The sequence below is a fragment of the Amblyraja radiata genome, chromosome 10 (assembly GCF_010909765.2).
Source record: "Amblyraja radiata isolate CabotCenter1 chromosome 10, sAmbRad1.1.pri, whole genome shotgun sequence".
Taxonomy (NCBI): domain Eukaryota; kingdom Metazoa; phylum Chordata; class Chondrichthyes; order Rajiformes; family Rajidae; genus Amblyraja; species Amblyraja radiata.
In genome coordinates, this window is record NC_045965.1 from 41,341,116 (window position 1) to 41,353,131 (window position 12,016).

The window sequence follows — 12,016 nt, forward strand, 5'->3', positions numbered from 1 at the left end:
CTCTATGTGTAGGAAGGAGCTGCAGAAGCTGGTTTACACCAAAGATAGGCACAAAATGCTGGAGTAACTCAGCGGGTCTGGCAGCCTCTCTGGATAAAAGGAATAGGTGATATTTCGGGTCAAGATCTTTCTTCAGACTGAAAGTTACTCAAGTCTCAGACTCAGTCTGAAGAAGGGTCTCGACCCGAAACGTCACCTATTCCTTTTTCTCCAGAGATGTTACTTGACCATAGCTAATTACTCCACCATTTTTGTCTATCTTCTTATAGATTGCTCTAGCAGTTCATTCCAGATACTGACCCCCCTCTGCCATTGGGGTCCTTCTTAAATCTCTCCCATCCCACCTTAAGCCTAGTTTTAGAATGGATAAAGTGAAAGACTGAGCATTCACTTTATCCATGACAAATCAATTTATCCTGTAAATTAAGTCTTGTAGCCCATATGCAGAAAGACCCTGATTTTTTGTAATTAGATGTGTCTGGCCACCCTCCTCTCAGTGCATTACACTTTAGACTTTGGAGATACAGCGTGGAAACAGGTATGTCGGCCAACTGAGTCCACGCCGACCAGTGATCACCCAGTAAATTTTACAATTCTACACTGTCAATTACCCTACAAACCTGTACATATTTGGCATAAGGGAGGAAACCGGAGCATCCGGAGAAAACCCACGCAGTCGCAGGGAAAACGTACAATCTCCGTACAGTAGAGCACCAGTAGTCAGGATCAAACCCAGGTCTCTGGCGCTGTAAGGATGCATCTCTACCGCTGCGCCACCATGCCCCCCTGGATATTGCAACCCAAAGATCGACACCAAGTGCTGGAGTAACAATGGGTCAGGTTGCATCTCTGGAGAAAAAGGATGGGTGACGTTTCTGGTTGGGACCCTTCTTCAGGCTTTTTAATGGTGTTAGTTGAGGGATAATTGTTTGCCAGGATAGCAGAGAAGCTTGAAAATTAACAAAATGGAAATCTGAAATATAAACAGAAAATTCTGGAAACTCTCAGCAGATTCAGCATCTATGGAAAGATGTTTGAGGTCAGAGACTCTGACAGAACTGGGAATGAGAGTCTCAGATTTACATCTTGTCTGAACAATGGTATTGTGTCCTTACACACTGACAGAATGTCGGCTTGGATTATGTGCTTACATCTCTGCAGTGCAGCTGACTGCAATAACTTCAGGCTCAAAAATGAGAGTGCTACTTCATGACACGTACATACAAATATGATGGCTTTCAGATCCCAATGCATTCTGTGAGCACCAAATATACCGGATTTATTTTTATTTTTTATTAAGTTGCTTTGAGGTGTAAGTGGTTCGGTGGCCTGCCAAAATTAATTGTTAACAACATTTTCATCTTAAAGCTGGCAGCCCATCTGTTCTGATTTTCTGGTGTGCAACGTCTCGATGGGGAGGGCAGCAGTGGAATGTGGTGGAGGAAATGCAGCAGTCTCTGCTAGACATGGGTAGATGCTCAATATTATTAAATGGAATAGTGCAGGAAGGAACAGCAGATGCTGGTTTACACCCAAGATAGACACAAAATGCTGGAGTAACTCAGTCTGAAAAAGGGTCTCGACCCAAAATGTCACCTATTCCTTTTATCCAGAGATGCTGCCTGACCCACTGAGCAACTCCAGCAAATTGCGTCCATCTTCATTATTAAATGGAGGGCAAGTTACCTTCACCCCCCATCAAATATTGTTGCCGCTCCAATTAATTGACAAGACATAGGCAGAATAGGGGCAAGTGAAGCAATAACTAAAGGACCCATGACCAGCAACCAGGTAACGCTAGAAGCAAGAGCAAGAAGCATAAATGTGCTGGAGGAATCGACCTGAAACGTCACCTATCCATGTTCTCCAGAGATGCTACCTAACAACCCAGTGGCATGAATATTGATTTTTCTAATTTCAAGTAACCCTTGGATTCCCTCTCACTTCGATCCTCTCCCACCGTAGTCATCTTGCTAGTTTTACTCTTTGTATCTCTTTGTTATCAGCTCAACCACAGTGGGCTTCACCTTTCCCGAGTCATCTGTGCCGGCTCTGATTTGTTTTGAACCTTTTAATACATCTAGTTTCTTTCTCCCCTGACTCTCAGTCTGAAGAAGGGTCTCTACCCAAAACGTCACCTATTCCTTTTCTCCAAACATGCTGCCTGACCCATTGTGTTACTCCAGCATTTTGTATCTATCATCGGAGTAAACTGGCATCTGCAGTTCTGTCCTACACATTTTGTCTGCTACCTGACCCATTGAATTACTCCAGCACTTTGTGTCCTTTCGTGTAAACTAGCACCTGCAGTTACTTGCTTCTAAAGCTGGAGGAACGCAGCAAGTCAGGCAGCATCTGTGGCGGGAAATCAAAACGCAATAGGTTTGGGTCGGATCACTTCTTCATACTGGAGGTGAACTTCTTCAAAGTAGACACATAATGCTGGAGTAACTCAGCAGGTCAGGCAGCACCTCTGCATAGAAGGAATGGGTGACGTTTCGGATCGAGACCCTTCTTTGTTCTGCATTCTTTCCTACACACATATTCAAAGTAGGCATACTTTGAGGAAATGTGGAGCAATAAAATGCGTACAAGTGACTGCGGATGTTGAAATCTTGATGAAAAATGCTGGAAGCAAGCCAGAATTACTTAGTCAAGAGTATGAAGAAGGGTCTCAACCCGAAACGGGTCTGAAGAAGGGTCTCGACCTGAAATGTCACCCATTCCTTCGCTCCCGAGATGCTGCCTGTCCCGCTGAGTTACTCCAGCATTTTGTGTCTACCTTCAATTACTTATTCAAGCTATTCATCATTTTTTGAGGTAATGTTCGACCGTATGCTGAGATCCATGTTCAATACCATGGGCTGGCACTTCCATGTCTTAACTTTAGAACATAGAATAGTACAGTACTGGAACAGGCCCTCTTTCCCACAATGTCTTTGCTGACTGTGATGCTAATTTGAACTGCACAAATTATCTATATCTCTCCAATCACTACCTGCTCATGTCCCTGTCTAAATGCATCTCAAACATTGCTATCATATCTGCTTCCACCATTTCCCTTGGCAGCTTAATCCAGATACCTGCCAATCTCTGCAAAAAAAACATGCCTCATAATTCTCCCTTAAACATTTCCCCTCTCACCTTAAAGCTATGCCCGCTAGTCTTTGACATTTCCGTTGTGGAAAAAAGACTCTGAATGCCTCTCATAGACACTGTCTATGCCTCTCATAATTTTACGTACTTTAAGGGCCTGTCCCATTTTGGCGTCATTTGCGCGTCACAGGTGGCGTGCGAAGAATTTGTGAATCCCCAAATCCTGCGGCGCCACGCACTACCACGCATCACTGCCTACGCCACCACGCACCATGCGCACGTAATACACACCATGCGCGCATAATGCATGCCATGCGCGCGTCGTGCGTCGTGACGCGTAAATGATGTTGTGTAAATGACGCGCAAATGACGCCCAAGTGGGACAGGCCTTCTAGTCTACAACAATACTAACTTACTTATTCTCCAAGCTATCATGGTCCACAGCATCACTTTATTATTTGCTGCATCTGTTGCTGTAACAAGTGCCTATTTTCATTTCTTAGAAACATAGAAATCGTAGAAACATAGAAAAATAGGTGCAGGAGTAGGCCATTCGGCAATTCGAGCCAGCATCGCCATTCAATATGATCATGGCTGATCATTTAAATCAGTAAAAATTAGCTCCTGCTTTTTCCCCATATCCCTTGATTCCTTTAGCCCGAAGAGCTAAATCTAACCCTCTCTTGAAAACATCCAGTGAATTGGTCTCCACTGCGTTCTGTGGCAGAAAATTCCATAGATTCATAACTGTCTGGGTGTAGAAATCTTTCCTCAACTCAGTCCAAAATGGCCTACCCCTTATTCTTAAACTGTGACAGCTGGGTCTGGACTCTCCCAACATCAGGAACATTTTTCCTGCATCTAGCCTGTCCAGTCCCTTAACAATTGTATTCAAGAAGGAACTGCAGATGCTGGAAGATCGAAGGTACACAAAAATGCTGGAGAAACTCAGCGGGTGCAGCAGCATCTATGGAGCGAAGGACAAGAAGGAACTGCAGATGCTGGAAGATCGAAGGTACACAAAAAAGGTACGAAGGTACTCCTTCGCTCCATAGATGCTGCTGCACCCGCTAAGTTTCTCCAGCATTTTTGTGTACCTTAACAATTGTATATGTTTCTATAAGAATCCCCTCCCATCCTAAATTCCAGTGAATATAAGCCCAGTCGACCTATTCTTTCATCATATGTCAGTCCCGCCATCCCGGGAATAAACCTGGTGAACCTACGCTGCACTCCCTCAATAGCAATAATCTCCTCCTCAAATTAGGAGACCAAAATTACAAACACTACTCCAGGTGTGATCTCACTAGGGCACCGTACAACTGCAGTAGGACCCTCTCGCTCATAAACTCAAATCCTCTCGCAATGAAGGCCAACGTGCCATTAACTTTCTTCACTGCCTGGTGTACCTGCATGCTTACTTTCAGCGACTGATGTACAAGCACACCCAGGTCTCATTGCACCTCCCCTTTCCCTAATCTGACACCATTCAGATAATAATCTGCCTTCCTGTTCTTGCTACCAAAGTGGATAACCTCACATTTATCCACATTATACTGCATCTGCCATGCATCATGCGCTACGACTCTTTGGGTGACTGAGGAGACTACTCACGACCATACAAGCAACACCCTGGTGGCATGTCGTGGGTTGAAGCCTGTATGGTCGTGAGTAGTCGGTCAAAGAGTCTAACCATGTTCTGGTCACTGCTGGATTTTCAACATGTTGAAATTTTTCGGCGACCTGCAGCCACTGTGACGGGTGCTAGCAAGTCGCCGAAAAAAATCGCATGTGGGACAGGCCCATTAATTCCCTCGTCTAAATCATTAATATATATTGTAATTAACGGGTCCCAGCACCGAGCCTTGCGGCACCCCACTAGTCACTGCCTGCCATTCTGAAAAGGACCCTTTAATTCCTACTCTTTGCTTCCTATCTGCCAACCAGTTCACTATCCATGCTAATACCCTATCCCCAATACCATGTCCTCTAATTTTGCACACTAATCTCTTGTGTGGGACTTTGTCAAAGGCTTTTAGAAAGTCCAGACACACCACATTCACTGGCTCGCCCTTATCCATTCTACTTGTTACATCCTCAAAAAATTCCAGAAGATTAGTCAAGCATGATTTCCCCTTCATAAATCCATGCTGCCATGGAGTTCCTGATTCCATCCCCAAAGCCTATTTTGGAGAGTAAGTCCATCATTTACCTGTGTGAAGGTAGACACAAAATGCTGAAGAAGGTTCTCGACTCGAAGCGTCACCCATTCCTTCTCTCCAGAGAAGCTGCCTGTCCCACTGATTTACTCCTGTATTTTGTGTCTAACTTTGATTTCAACCAGCATCTGTAGTTCTTTCCTACACATTTTACTGTGTGATATCCTTCAGACGAAGAAAGTGTTCTCCTGGTCCAAGCTGAACAGGCAGGTGTCCACCCCTCGGTTCGGCATGCAGACAATGGTATTCCTGAGCTGTGCCAGTCTTCCTGAGATTTTCCATCCATGTACAGCACAGGTTGGATCTCCTGTCTCAGTGCAGATTTGACCCAGTTGACCAGAGTCTTGGACCTGATCTTATAGTCCACATTTAGCCACCAGATGGATCTCCAATTCCTGATGTCATCCTTCTTCTCCTTCTGCTTGGAGATGAGGTGTTATCATTTTATGTAGTTGAAACAAGAACCAGATGATGGTTAACATGCAAAAGGACACAACAGCCACATCAAGCGGACCGTGTGGTGGGTGATGAAGGGCTCGCTGATGCATCTTGCGAGCTGGGGTGGCGTCAGCTGATCCATCCACAATAATTTTTATAAAGTGATCCATTAAAGTGATGGTTTACTGTACCTCCGTGTACTCATGCAAATGACAAGTTGTTATACTTTGAGGCGATCTTGCATTGGAGCAGTTAAATGGAGACACAGGGAATGCAGATGCTGGAATCTTGAGCAAAAAACAAAATGCTGGAGGAACTCAATAGGTGAGGCAGAATCTGTGCAGATCTAAAGTATGGTCCCGTTGTGAAACGTTACCAGGCCATTTCTCTCCACAGATGCTGGCTGACCTGCTGAGCTTTTCCAGCACTTTGTTTTTTGCTCATGATTCCAACATTTGCATTTCCTTGTGTTTCAACTCAATTGCTCTTTTTGATTTATCCTTGTATGACAGTTTAATGAAATATGTACCTGAATTTACAACTCTCTTTGGTTCAATGTTATTTCTAATTTTTCACCATTTATATCTGTTTAGATCCAAAATGAAATCAATTTGCTATGTTCCTGTCTTTTCACTATTGATTAATTGTTCATTGTGATTTAATGCTTTGATTTAAACCGCTTACAATATAAACTAATTTTTGTCCACAATTGGATCATGGTTTCCGTCACTGAAAAATACTATTAAATGGAATGCTTGACAAACATATCTTGGTAATTTGAGTACCTGTCCATTATACAAAACATTTAATGTAGAAAAATAACCTTTGTTCATTCATACAGACACGATCAGGCATAATGGATAGCAAAATGGATTACCTGATAGATTATAAGAGGCATAGATAGGATGGACAGTCAGCACCTTTTTCCCAAATAGAAAAATCAAATACAAGTGGGCATAATATTAAGGTGAGAGGTGCAAAGTATAAAAAGATGTGCTGGACAAGTTTTTTATTCAGTGTGTGGTAAGTGCCTGGAATACACTGTCGATGGTGGTGGTTAATGCAGATTTGAGAGTGGCATTTAAGAGATTTTTGGATAGGCACATAAATATGCTGGGAATGGAAGGATATGGATTATATTCAGGCAGATAAGACTTGTTCTTGGCTTCATGTTTAGCACAGACATTGTGGGCCGAAGGGCCTGTTCATGTACTGTACTGTGTTCTATATTCTAGGTTCTATGGTTTAAAACATAGAAGGGAGATTCCAAGTACTTGAATGAAAGATGTGTTTTAAAAGAGGTCTTAGTAAAATGTCTTAAGTAGGTAAGTCAGACCTAGATGGATAAAGACACAGTTGTAAATAATGGGGTAAAGTAAGAGGAATTGGATGAGAAAGCAGGGTTGGAAGAAAAGTGAGTTCTGGGTGGTGGGATGTAGGGTTGGAAGAGAATACAAGGATAGTGAAGGCGAGCCCAATAGGAAACTATGATATGGATGAGAATAAATGGGAAGCATTGTGTGACCAAAACAAAATGCAGTTCTGGAAGGAGGTAGATGATGTTTGAATGAATTAGGAATCAGACAGTAGGTCTTTAGTATGAGAATATTTCAGAATTGAATTAATCATAAGATCTATGAAGTGATCAATATCTCTCAACCGTTCTATGAATTGTATACAGTTGGCCCTCAAATCCATTTACTGTGCTCACTTCAAAATACTTATCATCTCATTTGGGTAAAATGGTGTCTCATTTCCACCTTGCACCAAATGTTCTAGTTTTTAATTAGCTTAAAAAACCCATGACCATAAGTATTATCTGACACAGGCGTAGATCATTGCACACCGGATGTTTACATGGAGATCAATAACATGTTCAGAAGTAAAAATAAAACTTCAAAAATATGTTCTTCTATGTTGTGGCTTTCAGTTCTGCAGTACTGTGGACCATGACAGTAACAAAGCCAGTTACATCGCCCCTTAAATATAAAAATGTGCTTCACAGATGCACAAATTAAAAATGTAAGCCTAAACAAATAAAAAGAGGAAGGGATGACCACAAATTTGGTTAGAAAAGGAATTGTAAGGATTCTGCTGAAACCAGGGAGATGTATTTTAAGGTACACAAAATTGCTGGGGAAACTCAGCGGGTGCAGCAGCATCTATGGAGCGAAGGAAATAGGCGACGTTTCGGGCCGAAACCCTTCTTCAGATGTATTTTAAGGATAGGATTCAGGGTAGTGCCACATGGTCATTAAGGGAGGAAGTAGGAAGATGTACAAGATAGGGAAATTAAAGTGACGGGGGGGATGGAGCTGGTTAAAATGAAGAAGGTGATGAGGCATAGAAAGTGAGTGGTAACAATAAGGCGAGATTAAAATGTAAAGATTAAAACATTAAACTAGTACCACAGGGCTACTGTGGGTAAGAAGAGTCAGCAGTGATGGATGAGCAGGCTTTTACAAGGATGCAATAATCTGGAGAAAATATTCCATTTCATATTGATAGTTATTCCCTTAAATCGGTAGTCAGACCAAACCAGACAACTAATGCTAGTCAACATAATATATGCTTAGACGAGACAATGCCCTTCCTGCAAACTTATAGGCATGATCCATCTTGATCCCAAGACACAATATTACCACTCATTATCTGAAAGTATGAAGGTTCTTTGCGAAAAAGAAAATAATCAGTCTGGGAAAGGGGAGTGAAGGGCGTAAAACACCGTGCTTGCCTGAATCATACAGTAACTCAATGCCAAATCAGTCCTTATTATCAGTTATTCTGTTAGTAAATAATGCTAATCACCTTTAATCCTTTGGTTAACATGACTCATTGACTTCAGTTCCTACATTCAATTATATATTCAAATCTTTCACATTAATAAATTGCTGCCTCAACCATCAACTCTCGAAATTAATTCTACTGCTTCATATTTCCATGTGTGAAGGGGGTACTTTTATTCTTTGTTTTAAACATCTTGGTTTTACTCTGTGCCCATGACTTCTCATTAAACTCATGGAGTGATATAACATGGAAACAGGCCTTTTGGTTATCGAGTCCTGCTCACGATCGCCCTATTTTAATCTAATCTATTTTGCTCTCCCCATTTCCCCATCAAATCTCCCTGGATTTTACCATTCTTCTGCACACTTGGGAAATTTACAGTGGCCAATGAATCAACCAAACTGTACATTATTAGGATGTGGGAGGAAACCAGAGGAAACTCACATGGTCACAAGAATGTGCAAACTCCACAAAGACAACACTGGGGATTGGGATTAATCCCCAGTCACTGGGGCTGTGAGGCAACAGTTCTACTTGCTGGAGATACAAGAGAATGCAGATGCTGGAAGCTTTAGCAGTAAACAAATGGCTGGAGCATCTGTGGATGAAAATAGAGATGATATTTCAGGTTGGGACCCTTCTTCAAGACAATGTCGCCCATTCCTGGCTTGTCAAATACTGGGTATAGTTTACTACCATTCAGCCCCGATAGAATTTTAGCATGATATTATACCATTCCATTAAAATCTGTTCAGATTCAGATTCAGATTCAGATTCAATTTTAATTGTCATTGTCAGTGTACAGTACAGAGACAACGAAATGCATTTAGCATCTCCCTGGAAGAGCGACATAGCAAATGATTTGAATAAATAATAATAAGTGATAATAAGTGTCTGGGGGGTGGGGGGGTGATTGGCAGTCACCGAGGTACGTTGTTGAGTAGAGTGACAGCCGCCGGGAAGAAGCTGTTCCTGGACCTGCTGGTTCGGCAACGGAGAGACCTGTAGCGCCTCCCGGATGGTAGGAGGGTAAACAGTCCATGGTTGGGGTGAGAGCAGTCCTTGGCGATGCTGAGCGCCCTCCGCAGACAACGCTTGCTTTGGACAGATTCAATGGAGGGGAGCGAGGAACCGGTGATGCGTTGGGCAATTTTCACCACCCTCTGCAATGCCTTCCGGTCGGAGACAGAGCAGTTGCCATACCATACTGTGATGCAGTTGGTAAGGATGCTCTCGATGGTGCAGCGGTAGAAGTTCACCAGGATCTGAGGAGACAGATGGACCTTCTTCAGTCTCCTCAGGAAGAAGAGACGCTGGTGAGCCTTCTTGATCAGAGTTGAGGTATTGTGGGTCCAAGAGAGGTCATCGGAGATGTTGACTCCCAGGAACCTGAAGCTAGAAACACGTTCCACCTCCGTCCCGTTAATGTGGATGGGGGTGTGCGTGCCGCCCCTGGACTTCCTGAAGTCTACAATGAGCTCCTTGGTCTTCTTGGAGTTAAGGGCCAGGTTGTTGTCAGCGCACCATGCTGCTAAGTGCTGGACCTCCTCCCTGTAGGCCGACTCATCGTTGTTGCTGATGAGGCCAATCACCGTTGTATCATCTGCATACTTGATGATGGTGTTAGTACCATGTACAGGTGTGCAGTCATAGGTGAAGAGGGAGTAGAGGAGGGGGCTCAGCACACAGCCCTGTGGAACGCCGGTGTTCAGGGTGAGGGTTGAAGAGGTGTGCTTGTCTAACCTAACAGACTGGGGTCTGTTGGTTAGAAAGTCCAGTATCCAGTTGCAGAGGGAGGGGTCGATGCCCAGGTTACCGAGTTTGGTGATCAGTTTTGGTGGTATAATGGTGTTGAATGCTGAGCTGTAATCGATGAACAGCATTCTTACGTAAGTGTCTCTGTTGTCGAGGTGGGAGAGGGCGGTGTGAAGTGCCGTTGAGATGGCATCCTCCGTACTCCTGTTCTTGCGGTAGGCAAACTGATAGGGATCCAGTGTGGGGGGTAGGCAGCTTTTGAGGTGTGCCAGGACCAGCCTCTCGAAGCACTTGGTGATGATGGGGGTAAGTGCAACTGGGCGGAAGTCGTTGAGGCTTGCCGCAGTGGAGTGTTTTGGCACGGTTCCAATTCCTATTTGTTAATGGTTTTGTAATATTTATATTTTAGTTCAACATTACCTTTTCTCATTTTTTGACAATTCTTTCTTAACTATACAAAGGGAGCAGAGCCTTCTCGCGATATGCATTGATTTTCCATTGTACTTATTTGATAGTTATTTAAATATTTCCCACTATGTGGGTATAAATATTAGCTTTTCAACACAATTTATTCTGATCACTTTTTCCCTTGACTAAGTTTGAAACCTTTACTTGAGACTCAAATTTCGCTTCTCAACTCCCATTTCTGATTTAATCATTTTGTGACTAATACTGAGAATAAATTAACAGGCCCTTCTGCCTGACTCATCCATGATAACTATCTACACTAATCCCATTTTCCTGTCTATGTATACAACGTTTACAATCTTGCCTTCATCAATTCTATTAGTAACCTTCTCAAAAACTCAATTCGTTACCTCGGGCAGGAAATCCAATGCACAAAACCATGCTAACTCACCTAAATCAGACCATAGTCGATGGAGGTCGAAGGAGGTCTTCTACAGTACATAGTCGAAGGAGGTCTTCAACATGACACTTTTTCAAACTCCTAAACTCGCCAATTAGGTCGCCGCAGTGGGACAGCCCCTTAAGGACTGTCTCAAATTCGTTGACCACACAACTTGTAATTCGTGTTAATCAATATCGAATTTGAATGGCTGTGACTCAGGCTAATGCCAGAGATTTGATAATTGACAGGTTCGTTCCAGGCATTCAAGGCTGGTGCTGTATTGAGTCAATAATTTAAATAGATTAAATTGTTGATTTGTGCAGCCTGCAGTACACCGTGGCCTACTGCTGACATATTTGATGGATACATTTATTTGTAAATCTCATTGAAATGAATACGCAGGTCCGTATACACACAGTAGCTCAGCTGGTGAGAATGTTTATCCCAAATGGCCCATGACCTGGGCATGCACAGTTGTAATGCCAAACTCGCTTATTGGCAACATGGTTGGCATAGACTTTGTGAGTCAAAGCGCCTATTCCAATAATGTGATTTTCCATGTTTAGGTTCATTTCATATCTAGCTAAACCCTTGTAGAGAGATGAGATAATTATTGCTAGCCAATTTATAAAGATCTTCTGGTCTTTTTCTCCCAGTTTTTAATTATTGTGCATTTTATTCCTACAGTCATTTTCTACCATTGCCTTTTATTCTTACCACACTCCCTCCCCACCACCCCCGACACATTCACCGTGGTAAACTCAGTTCCTTTAGACCATTTTCCTGATCCATTTGAACCTTCTAATGTGAATTCAGCACCACAATCAGAATAATGTTCCATTATCTTTGCTGTATCATAGAGTCATACAGG